We start from the raw sequence: 26,625 nt of genomic DNA, 5'->3' as shown, positions 1-26,625 counted from the left end.
GAACAAGAAACATACAGATCTTTCTATAAATCATTTTGGTCACGAAACAAAAAAGAATCCACCAACCATCAAACAAAAACCTTAATAAGAAAACCCAGGATGTGGAATTATGAAAGAAACATACCTTTGGCCGAACAAGTTCACGATTTCTCATCTTGCCTTATACAGTTTTGCCGTTCCACCTTGAGCAAAAGTCGACTCCGTGTCCCTTGTGATCTTTGTGACAATGCCATCATATCATTGGCAAATTTTTTTATTAAACTTTGCGAATGTAGTAGCAACTTTGTTAATTATGATATTAGCCAGCTGGTGGGTACAATCAGTCAACCGCTGTAAGGAAGCCAGACAAAAAGACATCTAATCATTGCAACCAGAGCAGATAAATTTTGTTCCTTTCTTATACGTGTCACGGATTCTATCCCTTCTGACCCTCTCCTCAGCCATCGACTGTCAAATTTAGATTCTTCAAGCTCCCAGCTTCCCTTTATCCCTGCCTTAGATCTGAAACTCCTGGTTATCAGGAAGACACGCGTCACCAGCTGTCTCAGAGCAGGAAAGCAATCAGGTGAATACTACTTATTATCTTGCATTGCTTTGTGAGCAGTGACAAGATTGATTTGGGACCAAGAATACATTCAGCTCTCAGACATGTAGTTCCTAGGGTCTGAGTTCAAACGGTAGGGTATGTGCAAAGTTGTAATAGGGAGGACTTCAATCCCAGTGCTACGGCTGTGGGATATTAAAAATTTAAGGAGACTTTAAAAAAAATCTATCAGAGTTCCTTTCTCAGATGCCTTTGCATTTTCTTTTCCACCTCTGTGCTCCCTTAGTAACGTACAAGGGCAGACTGTTACCCAAAGGAGCAAGCTTTATGGCTAAGTAGCCTTACATCAACCCACGGAAGTGATATTATGACATTATTAAGTTGTCTCCACCTATCCCTTTCTCAGCAAGAACAGTACTCTATAAATTCCAATTCTATAAATTCCAATTTCTGGAACGTATCCTCACATAAAAGTTCAAATCACATTTATACAGAATAATATGAGAAACTAATTTGGGCGTCTCAGTTAAGAATCGCTCAGACAACTTTGTATTGAGAGACAGACATCCGTCTTTACATCCTAAAACAAATTTTCCCTTCAAAAAAAAAAAAATCAGTCCATTGAAATCATATAAAAGTGTGTTATCTATCAATCAATCCATAGGTAGATACACACACATACATATGATCAATTTACTGAAACTTAAATCCATATCAGATAACATGCATAACATTCCTATAAAATGATATAATATTTCTGAAACATTCAGTTAATCAGTAAAAAGCTTGATCTGCATGGAAAGACATTAAATCAACAGATTATTTACTGACGAATATTTTTCCCCATTGAAACGTTTAAGCACCAGTGAAGTAAAAATTGAGCACTGCAGAGTTTAAAAAAGAGTAATATACAATATGATAATAAAGTTATATCCATCAGCAAATGAGTAGGTCTTTCTGGGGTGGAAGAGTTTAGGGAAAAGTTAAAATGCAATTTTGAAGTGCATTTTACATAAGAAATCTATATATTTGGCACCCTAACGGGACCCAAATAGTTATCTCTACCTGTGAAATTTGCAGTTATAGTTCAGTGTGTGAATACATCGTGGTATATACCCTAAATTCACATTTTATTTTCACATGAGGATGTTCCTGTAATGAGGGTCCCAAGTCCCTGCACTTGGTTTATTTAGCCTAACGTGAGAAAAACATAAACATGTTTAGATGCAATGTAAGACATATGTAATAGGGTTAAGATGATTTAGGGATTCCCAAAACTATAGAGCAAAATACTTTCATCCTAGGAAGATAAAAAGGTTTCTTAAATCCCACCAGCACAGAGACGGGAGGGGAAAAATAGTTTCAAGAATTCTTAGAAATTATATATACACATATCGCGTGCTGAAAGTAAGATATTCTTTATCCTTTATGTCTTGGGCTAATAGTAGGGATTGAACCAGATTCCATAAAAGCAAAAGAAGAAAGAAGTTAGAAATGTTTGAGGACAAGAGTGCGTTGTAGCACAATGACAAACACAAAAAATATTAGCTGTGACTCAGTAATGTTCTGCTGGAAAATGAGCTGTGTCCATCACATTCACAATCATAAACTAGGTGACAACCATGGGGCAAAACGCATAGTAGTTTCTCAAGAAATACATGTTGATGAAGAATGATACTTTTGTTGTATGCACCGGTCTCCTAAAATCCCAATTCACATACTTTTAAAATTAAATCATGCAATAAAAAAATCACGCTTTAGGCCTATGCTAATTACTATGTATTAATTACCATATAATCATTCAAACTACACCTTTAAAATACTGAAAAACAATTCATACCTAAAAATGACAAGAGTTCAAAAAAGACATTTACGATTACAAAATAAGTGTGTAAATCATGCTCACTATTTGCTCCTATAAAAATAATTCAAACTCAAAGTTAGAATGAATTTAAAAAGCTGTTTACTCTTGGACATAAGGACTTTTTTCCTAGGAAATTCAAAGAGAATATATTACTTACACAAAATTTTTCATTGTAGTAGTATCTAAAGAGAAAATGGAAACAAGCTAATAAGTCCTCAGTGAGGGAAATTATTAAATAAATTATAGCAATTACTCATATGCAGTCATTATGTGATAATGAGGATGATTGAGAAAAGCAACTTCTTATGACTATACTGAATGAAAAAAGCAGAATACAGAATTGTAGATATATTGTTTACTGAGTAATTACATTTGAACAAAGTTTGGAAGGGGAAATGCAAAATAGAAAATATGTGCTGTGGGATTAGAAAGTTCTTTTACAAAAGCATATCTTAGCGCCATTATAATTTTTAATTTCAAAAAACTTAGGAATAAAAGACCCCCATCTGTAAAATGGGAACAACACCAATAATAACACTATCTTCCTAAGAGGGTTTTGTATTAAACCTAATAATGCATATAAACCTTTCGCATGTTTCCTGACTTGCAGTAAATACTCATTATGTACCTTAGTTATTATCTTTACTATAATGACCAAATAAATAGTTCTGACATGTCTGTTTATACTAACTACATCTTTTACTTTTTCTATGAAACGTTACCCAAAAGTCACTGAATTAAACGAGCCAATATAGAACAAAGAAAACTCAGTATTTCGAACATAAAAGATAGGCACAGAAATATGGCCTAGATAATAAAATTGATTTACAAAATAAAACAACCAAAACAATCAACAGATACATGTGACTTCAGTTACAAATTATACTTTGCATAAGACTGATAATCCTTTATAATTTTATAAGACCTCTTAAAGAGACCTTATAAGGTCTTATAAAGAGAGCTCCAGTTTCAACTTGCCCATAAAGCAGGACTGCTGGAAACTGGAGCTGAGACAGGAGAAATTGACCTGGAAGAACTGACACCTTGAAGTAGCTCAGTGCTCTTCCTTTTATTTTCCTGCTGATTTCTGCTCCCAGTGGGCACAAATTCCAACTCAGAACAGAATCACCTAAGGCTGCTCTTTTTCTAGAACATGCATGCCAGTGCCACACATCACAATGGGTTGTTTATTATACGTATAAATACAAAGTATAGGTGTGGAATTTCGTAAAGGTGGAAGCAATCAGCAAGATCAAAGCATTCTAGGCTTGGAAACCATGTCCATGGAGAACCGCATGGAAGTACCCATTGTGGATCCATACAGACCACTAAGCCATACTCTGCTACAGATGCTTTAATAGATGTGCCACCAGTGGTCTTCCATTGGCCGTCGCAATAGCCCTTCCTAATCCTTCTGATCACTTGAGTGTGTTTCATTAAGTTTCACACGTGTATTTATTTCATCTCTGCCTTCCAGCCTGCTGGATGTAAATTCAAATGCCTAAATTCCTGTCCTTGTTATGCTGTGGTCTCTGGGGTCTGACATCCTGCTTCCATGCCATCCCTGGATCCCTGTTTATTAGCTCCTGCACTTTGGGCAAGTTATTAAACCTCTTTAAGACTCTGCTGGTAAAAAAACAACAACAGCTTGTAGTGCTATTATAAAGATTAAACAATGCATGTGAGTTGCTCAGTGCGTAGTAGGTATCCAATAAATGCTCTGTCATTGCTGAAGTAGCTATAGAATCACTGGGAAGCAGCCCGGCCCAGCAGTCAGGAACCAGGGATCCAGAATCGATCTTCTTGGGTCAATTCAGATCCTCGCTTTCTCACTTAAATAATTAACAATAATAGTAGCAATAACTTCCTCATAAGAATTAAACGACGACTGTAACATACTTACCACATAGTAAATAATGTTTACAATTATTAGTATTACTCTGCCTACTATGCTAATTGCTTATTTGTTCCTCATGGCTTAACTATTAGATAGTAACAATAAGTCAGGACTTTGTGAAGACCTGAGAATACATGTTTGACAATAGATGGACAGGCATCCTCCTTGCGTACTGCTTATAATAGCAAGAGACTGAGAATGATCTAAAAAGTCACCAAAGGTAACTGGTTAAATAAGGTGTTTTATATCCATAGTGTGTATTTTTTATCCATGTAGCCATAAAATGAATGACATAGGGACATGAAACTAATTCAATGACACATTTTAAGGGAAGGAAGAATGGTGCAGAACCATGTGTGTTATCATTTTGTTTAATAAGAATTTTGTATATAATATTTAGAGAAGCTCTCTGAAAAATACTCAAAAAACTGCCAACAACGGTTTATCAGAGAACCTGAGGCTTGGGGGACAAGAGTAGAGGGAGAACTATTCTTCACAGTATTTTCTTTGCTATTGCATGACTTTATGTGATTTCATGTATATATATATTTTTTTCTTTAAAAACACTAACAAATATAACAACTTAACATTTTTTTCATTATCCCTACTTGAATGTGCTATTGCTTATATTATATTTCAGTTTCTTTATAAGAAAGCCCAGACACCCTCTACTTTCCCATGCTAGTGGAGATGATTCACCATCTTATGTCCCCAGCTGATCCACAGGACACACTGCACTGTTTTTCTGCACCAAACATGACCTTGATACCTTCTGCTTCCAACTCTCATTGCAATGTTATTTTCAATTGCATTTGTTTCATGAGTTGATTTTCCTCACCCAACAAATGCCAAAATGTTGCTATTCCTACCTCATCTCCTTTCTCAAAGGATGTCTTCCTTAGAAAGGATTTAATTCAGCACATGAGAGACAAACTGCATTCTTAGATTCTGCACAATTCTAGAATCATTTCAAGGAAGGAGTCCTCTCTTCCTGTTCCAAATGTACAAATGTCGGTCCTCAGACAAGCAGTTCATTCTCAAGGCTAAGTTCCCTAGATGCCAGCAGGATGACCAAAGCCAAGGGCTTCTAATGGGCACAAGATATTACATAGCACACACTCCTAGTACATAATATAATAAATATGATACATTTTGAAGTGATAACCTTAAAGTTTGATGTGGGATTCAAACTTAAGATTTTCCTTATCTTTTCAAATATGCAAACTTTAGAACTCACTGCCAGTTGCAAATATTACCTAAACAAATGTCAATGGGTACCTTCATAGGAATTTTTCAAGTGTTACATTGTCTCGCTATTTGAAACAAATAGTCTTTTCTACTTTTAGAAGCTACAGCTACTGTGTTTCCCTGAAAATAAGACCTAGCGGGACAATTAGCTCTAATGTGTCTTTTGGAGCAAAAATTAACGTAAGACCTGGTATTATTTTATATTATATTATATCATATTATATATTATACCGGGTCTTATAGTAAAATAAGACAGGGTATTATATTATATTATATTATATTATATTATATTATATTATATTATATTATATTATATTATATTATGCCCGGTCTTACAGTAAAATAATACCAGGTCTTACATTAAGTTTTGCTCCAAAAGATGCATTAGAACTGATTGTCCGGCTAGGTCTTATTTTCAGGGAAACACGGCACCTGCCAGTCACAGCTAGTATACATCAGAATGCTTGGCTTTACCATAGGTTGATCTTAGGCAACCTGTGGCGTCTGTTGCCTCACCTGTAAAACAGCATTGAACTCACAGAGGAAAGATGATGATTAACTGGGTTAGCTAACATACTGCACACATGGCCAACACACGGGAGCACTTGGCAATGGGTGCTCTCATAAGCAACAGCATCGCGGTCATCATTCTTAATTTTGAACACCATCAGGTGGTCAGTCGCAGCTCTAGGGTATAAAAAAATGCTGGTTCTTTCCACTTGTTAATTTTTCTTTTCCAGAGCAAATGCTATCCATGAAATGAATACAAGTTCACACAGCTACTGGTAATACTAATCCTATATACCAGCACTCCTCAAACTTTCATGACCATGTAAATCACTTTGGGGTCTTGTGAAAATGCGGATTTTTGATTCAATAGGTCTGGGGTGGCACCTGGCTGACTCTCCACATTTCTAACAAGCTCTGAAGTGAGGCTTTTGTTGCTGGAAGTGGAGTTTCAAGCTTATACACCACCATGGACCTTAGAGGGTAAGAACAACATGCTTGTTCATGACACAATAAACATTAAACTACATGCTTATGTGAACAACTAAATTATAATTATTTTCTTCTCTCTATTATGCTTACCTTGCTGAATTGCACTTACTTTTCTCAGTCCTAAAATAAAATGCAAGTACACAATGAAAGTACAACTACAATTTCCTCTCTATCTTAAGTCTTGGTGGATACAAAAGCAAGGGGGGGAAAAGAAATCCAATTATATCATTCATAATGTAAGGGTCACATTTATGAAGACTTTTTAAGTGAAAAGGCAAAGATTTTAGCCTTGGGATATTTTAAAAGACTGGTAACTGCTTTTCTTTTTCTTTTTTCCCCTCTCCTTTTATAACACAAGCATATAGTCATAGTTCATAGTCATCCTGTTTGGCTCAACAACAAAATAGGGTATTAACAAAATCCTTTTTCTGTGATCTGTGTATTTCTCATGTGTAACTAAATATTCATATCTGTTTCTAAAACAACTACTTAAAGCTAACCGGTTTAATCATTAAGAATATTGTTACCCTCAGTAAGCTAATACGTATAGCCTAACTCTTAACAATTCTGGAAGTATTTGTTAAGCTTCCATTATTATTTCTATTGCTGTGAGCTAATTCCTTTGATTTATTTGAGGATAACTGGTGAAAAAAAATAATAGAATTTGAATATAGCAAAATAATACTCTAAATTCTAAAACCCAGCAGCCAGGCAAAAGCTTACTAGACGCTATATGGTCCAACTCAGTTTTGTTTTGTTTTTCAGGCTTCATTTGTTTATTTTTTTACTGGATTCAAGGTAAGAAAATATTTACAACACCACCACGTACCAAACACACACTCAAAATATTTTTGGGAAAAAAAATGTATTCATCAAACGACATTTACTATGTGCAATGAATGCACTTTGATATTCTTTCTCTTACCTTTTTCTTTTGTTTGTTTTTTTAACGCTGGTTATGATCTACTAAGTGGATTTCATCATCCACTAATGGGTCATTCAGACTTTTGAGTTTGAAAATAACAGCTTTGGGTAACTTTTGGGAGCTGACGCTGGTTTGATGGAAGTTTGTGGATGCAAGAGGTGTTTAAGAATTGAAGCTAAGTCTTGACAGTCATAGACCAAAGGCATGGTCAGAGAGCCCATAAAGGTTAATAGTTAGGAACCATAGCTCCACCAAGACACACCATATAAATGATTTCTCTCCTCCCTTCTCTTAGGATAATATAAGAAAATTACCTTTCACATTTAGGTAGAATAATGGAGTTCAAGTGAATTACTCAATTACTATTAGGAGGTAATAAGCAAGCAAGTTAAGAATGATTATGAGGCCCACCCCCCCTTCTCTCCCCCTGCTCTCAGTGGGAGCCCTACTCAACCACCTACAGGCATGGAGCATGAGGGGGGGCATTCTCGCAAGTCTTCCCTCCAACCCCCTCTCCCCCCCACTCCCCACCCCCGCAAAAGAATGATTATGGCTCAGAATTGATGAGCACAGGGAACTGTGCAGGTAGCAATTCAGCATATTTTAAATAAACTCTAATATGGTAAGCTGCATTGACCTAGGAGTTAGTTATATTAGTGAACCAAACAGGCATTATTCTAACTTAAACCAGAACTTTTAAGGACTTGAAAATCACACAAAAAAAACATGGAAATAAAATGAGATTTGGGTTTATGCTGATACCTATCATGAGGCAAAATCCTACCTTTCAGAAGTTCAAGCAGCACAGACTCATTCGAGACTAAGGGTATAGGCATTTTTTGTTGCCATTTTATAGAAGGGGCATAGCGATCAGGTAGGTATATGAGATAAGAAACTAAAGCAAAGTCAGGGAACCTAAATGAAGTGCATCGAAACCACATACCGTGTTTCCCCCCAAATAAGACCCAACCAGAAAATAAGCCCTAGCATGATTTTTCAGGATGACATCCCCTGAACATAAGCCCCAGTGCGTCTTTTGGAGCAAACCTTAATATAAAACCTGGTCTTATTTTCGGGGAAACACGGTATCTTAGCTTGTCTGGTTGTTAGGTCTTTTCTTTGCAATTGCAACATTAACAAACAAACAAACAGAAAGCACATCCCAGTGGGTACCAAGACACACAGACGGCTTGGAGGGGACTAATGCCATCTTTAGTGGGTCTCAGAGTAGTTGTGCCTGAAGGAGGATTGAATAACCTTTCATATTTCCTTCCTGCACAGTTATTCTCGGATTCCATATGGGAAGTACAAAAATAGTGAAAACAATCTCCCCAGTTCAGAGTAGGGTACATGCGGGTGCCTTTGAGAGATGCTTTTGAGTGAAAAGAAAGTTAGCTGGATATTTTCACAGCAGCAATATTTTACAGTTATGAATAAGGATCAAACTCCTTACATATTTTATCTCTAAAGGTTTTTAAGAAAAATGTTTATTCTGACAATTCACTAATATATTAATTATTAGTATATTTAGTGTCTATATGTTGGTACAAAGATATGTTTAATAGACTAGAAGGTCATATCACAGTATTCCTCCCCTTAAAGAAAGACCTTTCCAGAACTCTCTCAAAGGCCTCTGGCTCTTATAAAACATCAGTGTTTTGCTCAGTGGAAATTATTCTGACAGCTTTGACATTACATTATCATCACAAGATCATGGTACACTTCAAGACAAACCGGGATTCATGGGGAATTAAAAATAAAAAGAATTAATACAGGTCTCCAAAATACCAGATTAGACTATCAAAGGTTACTCAGATAAAAACTTGATATTTTCCAGGTGAATTAATCAAAACTTTATATGCTTCCATGTGGGTAAAGCAAACAATTCATGCTGTTCTCTCAACATCCCTCTACTCCTACCTCGCACAGGAACCTACACACTTCAATTTAAAGACTTGTTTAAAAAGAAATGATGTTATTTTAGCATCTTATGACCCAGAATGATTTCTCCATATGGATTAGTTCTGATTCTAACTGATTTTCTTGGCAACTCAGTCTTCCTCACTCCCATCAAAAAGAGGAATATTGTCCAGCAGTATCTCAATCGTTCTATGGTAAATTTTTCTAAGCAGGTTGTGTACCTTTTGCTCTGATATGGCCTATTAATAAGATATGAAGCTACCATATAACTTAATAAATTGCAAATGCTGGTCCTTCTTATTTTCTCTGCAACTCTGATTCTACAAAGCACATACACATTCACACTCACACACACAGATTTAAATACTTTCAAGTGTGGGGGTCCCTCGCAGAGTAACATAATTAGACTGCTTTGCGATTGTTTTTCAAGAAAGTTTACTATCACCGGGAAAAAAAAAAAAAAAGTCCAAAATAAAAAGTTTGTACCTGAGTTTTAAATAGCAATTTTTATTTGCTTGTATAGTTATCCATTTATTTTAAGAGCAGCATCTAGAATGGGAGTTTGGAAGACTATGCGTTAAGAGGAAAGATGAAACAGATGCAATACACAGTTAAGATCAAAGAGCCCCATCAATTCATTCTGAGTCAAAATCCAGCTGAGCCTCAGAACCCTGTCTGCATAATAAGAAAGGTTGACTAAAACATAAGGATTAAACAGATGAGCTGTCTCCTGTGGAGGCGTGGGAGAGAAGCCCCACTGAGACACTTGTAAAGACACTTTGGAAGTGCACACCTGCTCCTCCATAGTCAAACCTACAGGAGACGAGTCTGGCCAAAGACGTGCCACTAATGTACTAAATTGCTAGTTTTAAGAGAATGGAATATATGTCCAATGGACGTCTTTTTTATTTGTCATGATGTTTTCAGTCCAAGAAAATGACAAGTTAATAAATCACCTCCTTTTTTCCAAGGTGACTTGCCAAGTGCTTGCTGTTCAAAATTGAGAAAAAAATATAGTGCTAATTTTCCTATGTTGTGAAACAATATTAGAGACATGCCTACCTTATGATCAAAATGTTTTTCCCAATGAAGAATGCTTTTCTTGAGACAATCTTGAATACATTGGGAAATACATGCGGGTTTCATTTTCCATTCTCAGGAAATTATTATTTTTAGTAGCATGAAGTATATACCAATTTTTATGAACACCATGCCACCTTATAGTCATAGCCATGCTAAATTATATAATTTCGTTCTATATAGCAAGAATATAGAACAGGAATCAAATGCACTTAAAGTTCTGTGCCTGTGACAAATGTTACATTTATTCTACTGATCTCACCACCATGTTATGTTGTAGCTACTGATAAGAAATTATTCTGAACATAAAAACAATTTTCTTTTAAGAAAGCTAAGCAAGCTGGGCCTTTAGCAACATAGACCTACCGGGAAAAATTTGTATGGAGTTATAACACTAGATTTCAAATAAAATTTTAAAACTTTACCTTTTTTATGGATTCACTTTCTCAATCACTGCATGTAGGGTGGTTAAACTATGTGATAAATAGACCCAAGTATAAGGTAAGCATTAGGGGTTTTTTTGTTGTTTGTTTTGTTTTGTTTTTTGTTTAATTCACCAAAACAAGCAATCCAATTTGAAGTAAGAGCAATGGAGCCTCTCAGGAGTAGATCAAGTTGTAAAATGTCATGAAGTGGATTCATGGGGTTGAAGTGCAGTCTTTGACCTGCTCCCCAGCAGTCTAATTACATTATAACTCACTCACTCAACCAACACATTTCTATGGTGTTGATTAGGTGTACGGCACTATGCAAGATAGAGAATTTCATGCGAACCACAAGGAGCAATACTAAACCCTACGTGTCAAACGTTTGATGTGAATAAATGCTGTAGAACTGGACCACTGAGGGAGGAAAAAATGGAAGTGTTCATTGAAGAGGTAAAATTTTTTGATTTAGGACATGAGGGATAAGGTACAGACAGAGGTGAAGAGGAGGGAAGTGGTTTTCTTGGGGGAAAATACAGAGCTGGAGGAACCTATAAGCCAGTGTGAGAGACGGCATGTCATTCCATTTGGCTAGAATGCACAGAAACATGTGTGAAGTTAAAAATGTAAGAAAGTTCATTATGAGGAGTCTTTATCATACATTCATATTTCCCCCCCTAGTCTTTCTCAGGATGGAGTCAGGAGAAGCACCTGGCATTCCTACTGAAAACTCGGCTGATTCTACCCACAGCAGACATTGTGAATCAGAATCTTGAGGGGTGAGAACTGCGAAACAGGATTTTTGAACAAACTCACTAATTATGAAATGATATTTAGTCTTTTAGACACAACAGGGAACCTTTACAGTATTCAGGAAGAAGTAAACTGAAGGGTATGTTAGAAGGACTTTGGGAAGGGAGGGTTGGGGAGCAAGAAGAAAAAGTGGGCAGGAAGTCCAAATAAGAATTTCTTGTTGTAATCTGGGTGTGTGCTAATAATAATTACCTTTGCTCCAAATAAATATCAATATTTGCATTTCTCTCAAAAGCCGAAGCCCCAAATCTCATCAGAATTTCCTGTATATCAATATTCTATATGTTTTTAAGAACAACTTTGAAGTGCAACTTATTTCTGTAGGAAATTACTGTTACCTTAAAAAAAAAAACCTCTTTAAAGTACACTGTTCAACTTCAGATAACTCTAAGTACCCATTTTCAGAAGGTCTCACTTGATTCTAATCCTTCAGATAAATAAACATTAGTTTGGTTAATCCTTAGAGATATTAGTTAATCACCCATAAATACTATCATATTGGTTAAAAATTAAGAGAATAAGTAAGTCAGTGCTAGTGAAGGTACTGGGAAAAGAGGACTATTAATATCTATGTCTGAGAGTTCAAACTGATATACCACACTCTTTAACAACAACAACAAAAAAGTGCTTCTAAAAGTCTGGCTGAGAGAAATAACTGCAGAAGAGCGTGAGAATAAATAGATTGCATGAACACAACTGTGCATACGTGCACTCACACATACACATAGATGTTCATATAATCATTAATTTATAGAAGAAAGGCGGGGACAAGGGCGGCCAGATGGCTCAGTTGGTTAGAGCACGAGCCCTCAACAAGATTGCATGTTCAATTCCCACATGGCATGGTGGGCTGCACCCCCTGCAACTAAGATTGAAAACGGCGACTGGACTTGGAGCTGAGCTGCGCCCTCCACAACTAGATTGAAGGACAATGACTTGGAGCTGATGGGCCCTGGAGAAACACACCGTTCCCCAATATCCAATATTCCCCAATTAAAAACAAAAAACTTAGTTTTTTTTCTTTTTTTAAAAAAAGGTGGGGACAGTAAGGGAATAATTACATCAAGGTACACAGATCACAGAAAACTATGCAGTTATGGTCACAAATTCTGAAAATCTATGTGTTATTATGGAATAATACTCAAGATAATTTAAAAATCAAATTATAGAAAAATATGTATAGAATACTCCAATTTTATTGAAAAAAGCTATTTTTATATGTGTATTTATGTATATGTTTCTTTGTTTATAGAAGAAGCTCATTTAATAGTAGAAGATTTGAACAACAGAACAAGAAATGAGGGATCGGGCTTTCACATTTCAATTTACACATGTCTGTATCACTTACCTTTTTTAACAATGAGCAAAAACTTCTCTGTAACTTAAAAAAACTTAAAATTTTAACTTTGAAGTAGATATAAATTGTATTTACTGTTTTAGAAATCTATTAAATGTTTGCCATGTATTTTAATTTAACCTGTGAAAACAGTGTCACTTTACAAGATGGTGTGGAGGGGAAGCTGGCTTCCTTTCATTCTGATTCATGAATTCTTAAAATTAATGGTATTGCAGCCTTTAAAAATTATTCAGAAAAGTTAAAGATGTACATCTTGACTTCTACTTTACAAAAACATTTCTAGTGTAATTAATCTATTTTTCCATTTGATGAATGAAACTTTATATTTACGTCTTTAAAGAGCAGAGTCTGAAATAAATACTTATGTATAATATTAGAGTTTAAAGACTAAACTATGTAATTATGCTACTTGATTATTCATTAGATACCTTTCATGAGCCCACTTTCACTCGTTATCTGATTTAATACGATTAAATACTTGGTTTCCATAAAATATCGTAACTTATAATATATGGGAATGCTACATATGAATACTTATTTTACATTAAAGTTTAATAGCAATTCATTTTCAAAATGACATCCAACAGATGCTATTTTAGTCACTAACTTGATACTAGGTAAAAGATTTTTTTTTCTACACCAACAGAGCAATTTTATAAAATTAACATAAAACTACTTTGTGTTTTTTAAAAGTCAGAACATTTCTTTTAACTTTTAAGCATTATAGAAAAAAACACATAACTTCAACATATAGTTAGGTAGATTTATGTATTTCCCTAGTTTCAGTATTCAATAGCAATTGGCTCTAATCTAAGTTCTAGCTTTACTCCAACTTTTAAAAATATGAAGGGAAAAGTAAAATATAAAATAGTTATGGTGTAAATTAAATCACATTTTCATATATTTAATAGCACCAATGGAACATATGTATCCTCCGCTGGCTGTATATGTTACAGTGAAAGGAACAGTATTACCAAGCCTATTCACATAGGAAATAGTAAGGAGAAAATGATTCGCTGTAGTTTCATAGTGTTTGATAGCAACTAGCAAGTCCTACGGCTCTTATTTTATTTAACTAACTTTTAAGATCATGTTTTATAACTGTGAGACTACTTAAGCAAACATTAAATTCTGAGCAATACATTCTTTCCATAAATGTAAAATTCGAAATTTCAATAAAGTTAGAAAAAATAAGATAAAAAATTTTCTCTAAATGTACGATCAAAGGAAATAGTCAAGCAAAGGTATGTTAAAAGTGGAGATTTCATTTCTCCAATATGGATCAATGAGGTAGGACTTTTAGAAGCACTTTGAATCCAAAGCTGTAGTCAGGTTGATACAGAGAATATTGAGGAAGGACCAAAAATAATTTGCCAATAAGGATCTTATAGAAGAGACAAGGCACATACCTGTGAAACAATTAGAAAATATCATAAAATAACTGAATGTTACTATGTGGAGTACAATCATAGAACGGAAGAGTGGGCCACAAAAATAAGCATAATAATTTCTCTGGTATTTCCCAAATCCTTAGGTATGGTCATCCCCCCCCCCCCATAATTATAACCAACATGTAAGCACATATTTCAGAACACGTAAATATTTTCAACTTCATCACTGCTAGTTTTTTTCCCTCTCCCCGACCACACCCAGGATTTATCACCTGTAGCCATGTAAGAATTGCAAAAATTAGAAGTAAAAATGGTCAAGTTCCACGGCACATATTAGTACCTTAACAACATTGTTTGGAATGATGATTTTTATTTCTTTCTGCTATCAGGGAAACTTGTTTATTTATTTAACAAATACTATTACGTCCCTATGCTGTGCTAGGTACTATAATTGGCACAATGTTAGGTGATGGGATAGAAGATGAACAAATGGATAAGGTCTCTAAACAGATATAAGCTGCTTTTAAAGTTGTTGCTTTTTTCCGAGAAAGTAATTCTATAATTTTCCCTAGTAATGTTTTCCGGGTCCACCGTAGCTATTTTAATACCTTAAAATACTTACATTTTGTTTCTTATTTCAATTTGCTCTCAAAAAAAAATAAAAAAATAGCGTACACCCTTTATATACATGAAGCTTATGACATGTATGCATGTTTTGTGTTTGTTTAACACCTTTTAGGTTATAAAGTTAAAGCTACTGGACAACAAGGAAGAATGATAAAACAACATACTAACATTTGTTCTAGGTAAGGCCTTATTGTAAAAAGCTTAGAATGAAAAGGAAACCAGTTCAATTTTAAATTGAGGCTATGTAAATTATATCAGAAACATAGACGGCTCCCCACAGACTACGTGATATTTCACATTTAGTTGTCAACGACCATGATTTACTTTTGTCCTGACTTAACTGAACAATGTCTTTCAGTATAAATAGTATCACACAACATGCCCAGGTGTGCTGGGGGCTAAGTCATAGCTTTAGGTTTGAAAACAATTACTATTAACTTTTTTTAAGGTTTCACAAAATCAGCAGGCCCAAAGTATTGAAACTAATCTTAACTCCTCCCAGTGTTTGTGCAGCTGCAGAATACAACTTTTCATTTTTTCTCAAAATGCTTCTACTTCATCAGCAACAGGAGAGTTTACTACATTATTAATTCAAATGATTTTTTAAAATTTTTGTTAAGTCCCAATGTTGTCTCAGTAAGATGAGCTTACTCTCTCCGTGTTCCATAAAATATAATCAATCTCTATTATAGTCATGAAAATGATATTTGTCACTTGCTGAGAAGAAAAGAAAAATCAATATATCTTCCAAGGCTGGACAGGCATTTAATGCAATGAATTGAAGTCTGTTAGAGAAATTTAGCTTGCCAGGGGTTTCGGAGAAGCTAATCAAAATCCAGAAAATTCACAGAATGTTGGCCAATAAAATGTATAGTTAGGCCATAGAAATTAATATTTGGGCATCAGAATAACCTGTCATCTTCAATCCTGGCAAGTAAATGGATTTAGACAGGCAAATCTCCAAGGGGTTACCATTTTAAAAACCAGAAGTGAAATCCATACACCAAGAAAAACACTTCTTGAATATGGCTGATAAATAAGAAAAACTTCATTCTCTTTTTCTATAAAATTTACTAGGTAGAGATCTGCTTGTAGAGTTGCAAAATTGTAAGAAACTTTAAAGGTGAGACACCTAAAGGGATATTGTCACTGGAACTATGTTGGCTCTGAGATTTTTTGTGGCTATAAATTATTGCAGTGGTTAACTATGGAGCAAAAATGGTCTCATAGAGTTGGAGACTCCAAGGCACAACTCGTCAGTCTCTCACTCAGAGAAGACGTCCCCTCCCCCTCCCCCACTCTGTTCTTCCAGCTTCTGGGAAGTTACCTTCAGCAAAGAAGAAGCTTGCCCCCACACAACCTCTTGTCTACAGAATAACTCTTCCAAAGAGAAAATTCTGTCTTGAGCTGGATTCTACTTTAAAAAAAAATGCTACTCTTTGATTCTAGTTCAACACTTGTAACAATACATAGTCACTCTGTTGCCTTTCCTTTGAATCAGCCGCTTCAGTGCTTGAAGTCAGCTATCATTTCCTCCAGGCCTTTTCTTTTCTAGACATAACCTACCTCATTCCTTCACCCATTTCTTCTAGCACACCATTTACAGTGCATGTGGTTTCAGAAAATCCATGGTGTTGTCTTCTCAAGACACTCCAATTTATCAATATCCCTTTTAATTTATATCACCAAAAAAAAAATAAACATAATAAAACACACATGTGCAATAAGCACAAACTCCATTAAGAGTCCTGGTTTACTGTAGTTGGAAACTGAAATATAAAAGTGAACTTCCTTTTTCTTTCTCTCTCACAGAAGCTTCAATGGATTTGTTATGGGTTGAGTTTATGATTAATTATTAGGATGGTGCAAAAGTAATTGCGGTTTTTGCAAATTTTAACCTTTTAAACCACAATTTCTTTTGCACCAACCTAATACAACAGAAGCTCTATGAAGGTAGGAATTCTTGTCTGTTTTGCTTACTGCTCCATCTTTATTTATTTTTATTGACTTTTTTTAGCAAGAGAAAATAACTAAATTTAATACATATATATATATGCGTAGGAACCCCACATAGTTGAGAGAATCAGAGGCCCCACATGCATGAGAGCACACAGTATGCGTTCAATATACATATTTGGTGAACCAATGTAAGAATAAAGCAGTCATATACTAAAGCTGTTAGATCTTTGCTTATTTGCACTGTTGATAAGCCAGGTTCCTTCCATTCTGTACTCATGAAACCGATATTTTAAAAATCTAAGTATAGGGCTTTGTATCTGCTGAATATGATCTTGGTTTATACCAAATGTTTGCAATAGCTAAAACTATATCCAAATGCATACACATGAACAAAAATTAACTGTAAAGCAATGGTTCTGGTTAGCCCAGGAGGATTAATGGATCTGAAGTGATTTTTTCACAGTCACATCCCATAGTTTTCAACTACAAAGTAAACATTCTATAAGTTAATTCATCCACTTATAATTCTATTGTAATTAGTTATCCCATTTACTTTTCAAAATGACACCTATCATTTCCTACTCGAGACAACTGAGGCATAGCAAAATTAATAACTTGTCCTGAGTCACACCATAAGTAAATTCCAGAGTCAGGATTCAAATTCATGTACAATAGGACCAAATCCTATATGTGTTTCACTGTCCCATGCTCTCCTTTCTAGAAAATCGAAAGATACTGTGAAAGGGAGAATAACGGCAAGAAATTCCTAAAGAGAGTCACTTTTAAATAATTTGTGTCTCACTGATAAAGTACGATTTCCCAGAGAGTTTATCCTAAGTTCCCAGAAACCATTCTCCTTAAGATAGTTTCCCTTCTATACTCTCCAGTTTCAAACAATTAGAGATCAAAATATTAAAAGAAATTTCAACTTTAAAATTTATGTCAAATTTTGAATTTTCATTTCTATAATCGAAGAAGCTGGTTGAGGTAGAAAACAATAACAGAGTTTAGTAGAGGAGAAACAAGGTCCCAGGTATGGACCCCATGTGAATACACTGACAAATCAACAACTACATTCAATTTCCAAAAATTGTGCATGAAAAAACAAACAAAGAAACAAACTCCAGTACATCCCCTGTTTAGTGGGAATGAGCCAAGATAGACTAGGGATAAACTGATTTTTTTTTTTTTTCAAATGACCATTTTCATGGGTGTCACATAGAGGGAACATGCATGACAATTGTTTGTATCACCCACCGGGTTTCTGGAAGTAACTCTTTATGTGATAAAAAGATCAAGGCAAATTTGACAAATAAATTCAAGCAACTGCCAATTTAGTGAAAATATTCCCCTCAAATAGGCTAACATTCTATTGAGAAAAATTGGATAATCACAATGTACCAATCTATTTAACTATCTTGAAAATTCAATTTCTTATTAAATAAAAGCACATGATAGTTCATCTTCATTTGCAGCAAAATCTGTGGATGCTCAATTCATTTCATGACTTGCTCAATTACAAAGTAAATAAGTGACTCATGGAAATTGTTTATTAGCTGGCAACAATGAAAACCAAAGATCTTATTTTCTCTCCAGCTTAACCTGCCTCTGTCTGGTTTCCATGAATAGGATTATTTAAAGCTTCCATCTATTGCTGGCATTGGTAGGAAATGTTTCTCATAGAAGTTTAACTGTAACTCACCAAAATTACAAAATTGCTTCATTTCTGAAGTCACCAGACAGAGCAAGTTAATTAAATGTATTTCTTTGGATCTAACATGGCAGACCACTACATCTTAAGAGAGCGCTATACCAAGTCTTCTGTGTATATGTTTCCTCCATTATAAATCTCAAAATGTAAGCATGCATATGTTAACTGATCTATTTACTAATTAACTTACTCAACAAACCTTTATTGATCACCCACTATGTGTGAAATACTATATTACATCGTGGGGATTTGAAGAAATAAGGCACAACTCCTTTTCTTTAGGTGGGTACAGTCTAGTGGGTAAGACATAAACATGAGCATAAAATTTCAACACAGTGGAGTAAAAATAGCATTACAGAGATCATTTAAGCTCACAGGTGTCACCAGTACCTGGAAATGTGAATATATTTATTCTAGAATATTCTGACCTTATTCAGTCTGTGTGTGTGTGTGTGTGTGTGTGTGTGTGTGTGTGTGTGTGTGTGTGTAGGGGTGGGTAGCAGTAAAAAAAAAAAAAAAAGGGAAAGGAAGCCGCAGAAGGTATACCATCTTAACTGTTTATCTAAGAGGATTTTATTATAAAGTGATATAAGGTGGTTTCTCTTACATGGTAGGCTCTCAGCCTGAACCTTAGAGGAAAGTACAGTGATTTTTTTTTATATTGAAGCCCTAAGTTATACAGTGACATATTTAAATGGTTGAGAGCAGAATCAGGCCAGCAAGTTCAGTATAGAGTCCACTATGTCACACCTCAGAGAATGTATTAATGAAAAAGCTTTTTATACTTGAAGGCAGACTTCAACAAATTTCTGTGACAGTAAATTAAAGGTTTGACTTAAGACAAATTCTATTCTGCTGGTGTCTTACAAGGGAGTCTTTATAAATAAATTTATAATTATCCCTTCTCAAAGGTCTATCTTTATCATCCCTCACTAACTAGAACGCAAGTGAGAATTCAAGCAATTACAAAGATAGCTGCTGAGACAAAGTAATGATGGTCTCCTGGTTAAAATTCTATTCAAAGGATGAACTTCCTGAGAATTCATTTTACTACAAAAACTCAATATAATTAAGCCAATGAGTCTGTGTTTCCTCTATTTATGCTGCCTTACACAAGGAAGAATTAAGTAGAGTACCTGATTCCTGTCTAAATATTTGTCTTCTTTTAAAGTTGACTTAGAATAAAGTCTTTCTACCAAAACCTCCAAAATTGTAGCAAAAAAAATAAAAGCATTAAGTCTTGGTTATTTAATGTCTGCCACCCTATATCACTACATTACCACTTTTACATTTGCCCCCACTGTCCTGTCATAGCTCTAGATCAATTTCTAACTCTGGGTAATTTAATAGATCTCTATTCCTGCTCCAAAGCTATTCAATGAAGCTGAAAAAACTTTCACCACTGGCCAGATGATGCCTTACAAAAGAATGACTTCGGAAAATCCTTCACTTTCACTTATGTCTCTGTTCTACCATGTTTCCCCGAAAATAAGACCAGGTCTTATATTCATTTTTGCTCCAAAAGACACATTAGGGCTTATGTTCAGGGGATGTCATCCTGAAAAATCATGCTAGGGCTTATTTTCTGGTTAGGTCTTATTTTCAGGGAAACACGGTAGTCCTCAGGGCAGCCGTTACAAATCTTTTCTCCTCTTCTCTTGTCAACTCTCAGCTGACTACGTTGCATCCTTCTTCCTAAAGAATAAGAGCTCAAGAAGTGGCAATCTCTTCATTTTACCAGTTGACAATTGCCCTTAGCTTCTTTCCCTCTCTCGGAGGAGAGTTATCCAGTTTCCATTCCCAGGTCTCGGTGCATGTTGTCCTTTTCCCCTCCACTGGGAGTTACTCCATTAGGTAATGTTTCTCTCTTTCGTTAGAAACATCTTTCCCTACAAATGTGCTCAACTCTCTTGCTTTCTCAAAAGCCTCCCTTCAATCCTACCACTGATTGTGGCTACCATTCTATTCCCCTCCTTTCCTTCAGCACCAAATGCATAGAAAATGGAGGCCGCCTACTATTACTGACTCTGTTTCCCCAACTCATATTCATTATTCCATAAACTATAACATGGTTTACATTGTCAATATTTCAGTATTTCTGAGATGACCGTAAAATTCCTTATTTCTGACCAAAGGCTGGTGTTTATTCTTCGTACTGCTTAGTGAAATTTGGGACCAGTAGGATTCTCTTCTGTTCAAAATTCATTTTTGCCTTCGTTTCCATGGTGTCACTCTTCCCTAAGTCTCCCTTGCTTCATTCTCTCCCCTTTGACAGACTCTTCCATTATACTCGTCCTTTAAATGTGAGCTATTATCGTTTTCCAAGTTTCCGTCTGTGGTACTTTTCTATGTTTTCATTCATTCTCCTAGATTAGAAGTTGAAAGGAAAGATGTTGTACTGCTCCATAAATACTATCTCCTCTATTCAACCTTCATACATTAAATTTATTGTGCATTTATCCTCTTGTTAAGGTGTAAGAAAATAAACGCTTTTCAAGAACCTAGATCTGACCATATTTTCTTTTCATCCTATTCAAAAATTTACAAGTCAAATTTTGAATTTTTTTTTTTTTTTGCAGTAAGAACTATATAAGTAGAAGTTTTCTTAAATTCATTTTAAATACTCTATCATGGCACTAATATCAAAACTTAAATCTAGCTCTGAAAATTTTCTGTGGATTACGTTGAAAACTCTAGAATAAAATTAAAAGTAATCTTAGTGAAACAGAAGCCACCTGTGCATTGTCCATTCCATTATCAAAATGCAGCAGTTGCTGCATACATCTTCTTTGTTAATGGGTAAGAAGAATGACAGAGTTAGTAATACATGTTATTGTCACCACATATATTTATGGTTTTCATGAAAGAAACCATTTGCAATTCACAGTAAGAAACTTGAAGTATTTATTACTGCTGAGGATAAGTGTTAATCTCAGTTAATATTCACTGTAAACCTTTTTAGTCTTTGTTGTTGTATCTGAGCATCTGTTCCCCAACAGTTGAAGAAATCTAAACACAGCCCTATGAAGCTTTCAATTTTTGTTTAAACTGTTGTGAAAACCCAAATTCTTTGCAAGCATTCATTCATTTAAGAAGATTTGCATTCATCACTGATTACCTCATTACTAAGTCATATTCTTAACTCAGAATTGCTTCCATGCTCACTTGTGATTCTGTAAGCATAATAGTAGAAGTATGTATATTTTTCTGATTGCTTTGTGAGTACCTTAAGGGAAACCATTACACTGATTTTGACTTAGACACCTCTAAATAATTTGTACACATCTGACAACTAAATTTCACTTACATCAAAGTATAAATCCCAGAGAGAAAAATGAGAACCTAGTATTTTCTAATTAAAATATTTGATAAGTCATCAACAGCAAGGTGAAATAAAAGTGAACATAGCAGGAAGATTAAAAGGAGAGGCTCTCAAACAGGGATGACCAAGATTTCCAGGAAGATAATCCTTCTTATATTACTTCCTTTACCATTCCCTCCTCTAATCATAGAAAGTCCAAGCCTCATTTTCTATGTTTCCAAAGGGTAGAACTCAGTATAGCAATAAGTGAAGAAAAATCATTCATTTTCCTTATCCTCACATCCTTGATATAAATCAAATTGAAGTCTGAAACCATATGTATTAGGATAACCAAGATATGGTGAAAATAAATATAAAAATAAATGTGACCCCTTTTAACCAATGAAATTTTTTCTAAGCCCTTCTTTTAGTTCATGTTTCTAAAAACAAAAACAAACAAAAAACAAGAATACAATACTTAGAGTCCTCCTTTACTGGTAACACAAAAGGCAAAGATAAAAGCTGAGGTTTTATAATATCATACCCCTTACACATGCAGGTTATTGTGCTAATAATACTTTTAGGGCCATATTTTATTATGAGAAAATGCTAACATAAAATAAGTGTATTTTAGGAAACAGTCATTAAAATTTGGATTAAACCTAGTTATTAAAGTGAGTGTGTCTGTGCATTCTTAATCAGGTATTTACATCTATTTTCAGTTGGCTTGAGATTTAATACAGTTTAGTAAGACAGAGTCATAATAATAAATGATTAACAAGATTCACATTTCTTGCTCTGCTGAAATAAATTTCTGGGAGTCCATTAAAAATAACTACAAGCTGTGCAATTGCATATCTATGGTATTAAAGACCTAAGAGGTGATAGCCAATAAAATTGGTTCAGAAGAGGCTCAGTTTGCATTGAGAAAAGCACAGAGCTGGCTCTTAGTAAGACCTAGAGAATAAAGAGTAGCACAGAAAGAAGGGATCAGGTGGAATGAGTGAAGAGAAAGACGATGCAAAGGCTAAGACTTCGAGTTTGATGCAAGTGATGGGAGCTACCGAAGTTCTTGAACAAGGGAATGACGTATTCAATACAGAAGTCAGTAAATATGTCTCTGAGGATTGCAATGGGTTTTATAGAAGGGAAAAATGATGAAAGAGTAAGAAGAATGACTTAGCAGCCTTGTGACAATGAACTTTAAGACTGCTATTTACATCATTCAGTATGCTAGCCTAGTATTCTGTCATCGTGCACCAAAGAATATGGCTTGCTTATGTGACAAATTGGCACTAATTTCAAATGATTAGGGATGCATTTACTCTCCCTTATTCATCTGAACCTAATACCACAATCCATAGGTTAGAGTTCACAGAAAGTTAGGGGTGTGTGGGGGGGGAGTTGTTTCACATTGACCCAGTCTCACTGTTGAATATTGGAACTAGTTACCGACCAGCTTCACATAAACATCTGAACTTGCAGCTTTAAAATTAGAAGCTCTTTAAAAATTTAGGAGCTAAAATTAGAAGACCTGGCATTGCTATGTCTATATTCTTATATATCAACACACTGTCTTTATCCTCAGACAGTGTGTGCCTTCTGCAGTTTGCCACAGTTCCCATTTCTCCATATCCTCGCATTGATTGAGCCCCTTTCACTATTACGGTGACCTGCCTGGCTCATTGGAGTTCACAATCTCAGATCTATATCTTTCTCCAAAACGGATTTACATTTTGAGATTTTCCCCAAATAGTTTCTCTAGCCATGTAAAGTACTAATACACAAAACCTATCTTCATATAAGCTGTATTGTTTACCAGGATTTTTCACACTTAACACAATCCACACAGTCACCCTACGTATATATCATTTCTGCAGTCTTACAGATATGAGAAAAGAAGTTGTGACAAACCAAGAGGCACACACAAGCTGACCTCTGGTAAATGTCTGAGTTGGCAATAGGCCTTAGGTCTGTTGTCTACTGGCAATTGGTCTTTCTGCTCCTCTGGGCTCCCAGGGCTATATACCCCCATTCTTGTATTCTGGGATTTAAGCAACAGGTCTATCCTATTATGACATCCAATCCTATCACTCACGTATGCTCAGCATTTTCTCCCACCCCACCCTATCTCTGGACTCCAAACTCTGCCCAATCTCAGCCTCTATTCCCTCCCAGCCAGCTTCAATTGATCCTTTAGTTCCCAATTGAAACCTCACTTCCTGAGGAAACTTTCTCAGACACACTCCAAGACTTTGACAAGATCTCCTTGTTAGTTACACGCATGCTGCCCCCTACTTACTCTGTTGTCACATACTTAACCCTACATGAACCAGACATGGGCCAGAAGGGTGACAGAATAGGAAACAAGTGTTTCTCATTCACTGTAGTGTCTCCAATCCCTAGTAGAACTGTGCTGGCACATGTAAAGTCATGATGCCAAGTTTGTGGTTTTGTTTTTAAAAATTGTGTTTTAAAAATGTATCAGTACAGCTTTAAGAAGTGAACAGCGACTGACATTTTTTGAGCACTTCCTATCAGCTTCTTCAGATGTCCAGATATCTTTATTCCTATTCAGAACTACAAGATTCTGGCTAGGAATAGAGTATGTGTCTGTACAAATATAGGACACTGGGATTCACTCTTGCCACTTTTTTGACATGTATAAGAATGTCACACTTCAGCTGACATTTACTGTAGTTTTGGTATTTATCAATGATACTTCTGTGTGGTCCCACCCAACGTCTAGTTTGCAGCCAAGGGTTGGGAGGCAGCCTATTTGGCTCACTTGGGCAATTTTTCTTGTTGTTCAACATTATCTTTTTTCTTTGTTGGCCTTTTTCAGTTTGTCAGTTAGCAATGCATAGTTACAGCCTTTATTCTTTAATGTGCTTATTTATTATTTAATTTTTATAAGCACCACACTTGTCTGCTGTTTAAAAATATCTTCTAATCTCTCTACGATTACTTACTAATTTTTATCATTTTTTTTAACAAAACCCTTCATTTTGTCAAGGTTCCCATAGCTAAAACTAAGTAAGCATTTGCTTATTGTTTTAAATTAAATGTTACCTTAGGTATGTCTTGTCTTGTATATTACAAGGCAAGGTTAAAGTCCTATTTAATAGTTAGTATCTCCTTAACTACTGATGGATTTTATCATAAGAAAAGAAGGAAACAAAAATCACCAGCAGATGCTGAGTTTTTTAAGCTAGAAGGAACCCATGGCAATCAATATGGCAAAAATAGTCCATAGGGAGGTACTGAAAGCACTCATAAAATTTTGCTTTTAACCACTCTAACTTTTAGCCTTTGTCCAGACACAAGGAATATGATGTGGAGAAGCAGAGAAACAATATGAAATATTCCATAAAAACAGTAATTCCACTGAGACTGAATAGGAGTCCCAAGACAACAGGTCATGAATGAAAAGAGTCCCAGGAAAGTCACATTGTACAAAATATTTCTACAAGCATTTACCATGACAGCTAAATTTAAAGCTCTTATTTTTCTAGATGTAGGCTGCATATCACCTATTTGGTGAAGCACTTCCTGACTCCACAGCCCAAGTTTGTCACTTCCTCTACATTCATAGTCCAGTCAGTCCCTTTGTTTATTATGGCAAGTGCTACAAGGTTCTAAATCTGTATCTCTATCCCTGCATCTCCCTACACAGGTTGGAAACTCTGAAGGTGGAATCAAGTTGCCACAAGTGTTTTTCCAAGATCTAGCAGTCCCCACAGGACCTACCACATAGTAGGTACACCATAAATGAATGACCAATGGATGCATGATTTCATGAAATTTGAACAATGGATTAGATACCAAGGTGGTGCATTGTGAATAACAAAACTGGAGCTACATGTGAATTTTAGGGTACTAAGGTCACCAATGGAATGGTCAGTGAAGGGCTCCTTTATAAGGACAAATATGGATCCTGTGCATTTTCTGCCTTTTTTTTTTTTTTTTTTTTTACCTCTACTGAATGCAGAGTAACTTTCACATTAATGTAACTAACATTTGTGATGCAATGATTGGCCCACATAGATCCTCTAATCTAGCCCCTCTTCTCCTAAACCAAATGAAGATTAACCATAACTAACATGAATCCCCTGTGAACACAGCATTCCAAACAGCAGTGATTGGCTTGGAGGGCTGGGCCAGGAATCAGGCAAACACTAGTTTTGTCTTGAGATCTGGGTATGATGTTGCTAAATAAATATCAAAAATAGCGACTCTGACATTTTCTGGTTAAACCCTTTTCTCTCATTTATTTCCTGCAGACACTTCTACAGATGGATACAGAGATGGACACCTGTCACAGACCTTGTTCTCCTCCAGGAAACGTGTTTGCTGTTTTTCATGGCCATTCTATTTTAAGATTTGCTTTCAGGAATATTGAAAGAGGGACCACTGCTGAGCTAACTTGCTCTGCCCAGCAAGGGGAAGGAGGTGACACGCATTTCTCTAGTCACTGTGGGAACTAACTAGAAATGCTTGCTTTGCGGGTTTTATCATGTTTCTTTTCATTTCTTTAACCTACTTGGATCCAGCAGGAGAGAAC

The 26,625-nt window shown here is 35.5% G+C and overlaps 1 long non-coding RNA gene across 1 annotated transcript in view; it reads right to left on the bottom strand.

Moving 5' to 3' along the window:
• Positions 1-26,625, bottom strand: part of LOC109447596 (uncharacterized) — a 64,514-nt gene that overhangs the window by 29,619 nt on the left and 8,270 nt on the right. Inside the window, exon 5 of the long non-coding RNA XR_002137390.2 lies at positions 125-330. This is a non-coding gene — a long non-coding RNA (uncharacterized LOC109447596). The remainder of the gene's footprint in view (positions 1-124; positions 331-26,625) is intronic.

Source organism: Rhinolophus sinicus, linkage group LG02 (assembly GCF_036562045.2).
Source record: "Rhinolophus sinicus isolate RSC01 linkage group LG02, ASM3656204v1, whole genome shotgun sequence".
NCBI classification, from domain to species: Eukaryota; Metazoa; Chordata; class Mammalia; order Chiroptera; family Rhinolophidae; genus Rhinolophus; species Rhinolophus sinicus.
The sequence above is the reverse complement of the archived record's forward strand: the minus strand, read 5'-3'. Positions and strand labels throughout refer to the sequence as shown.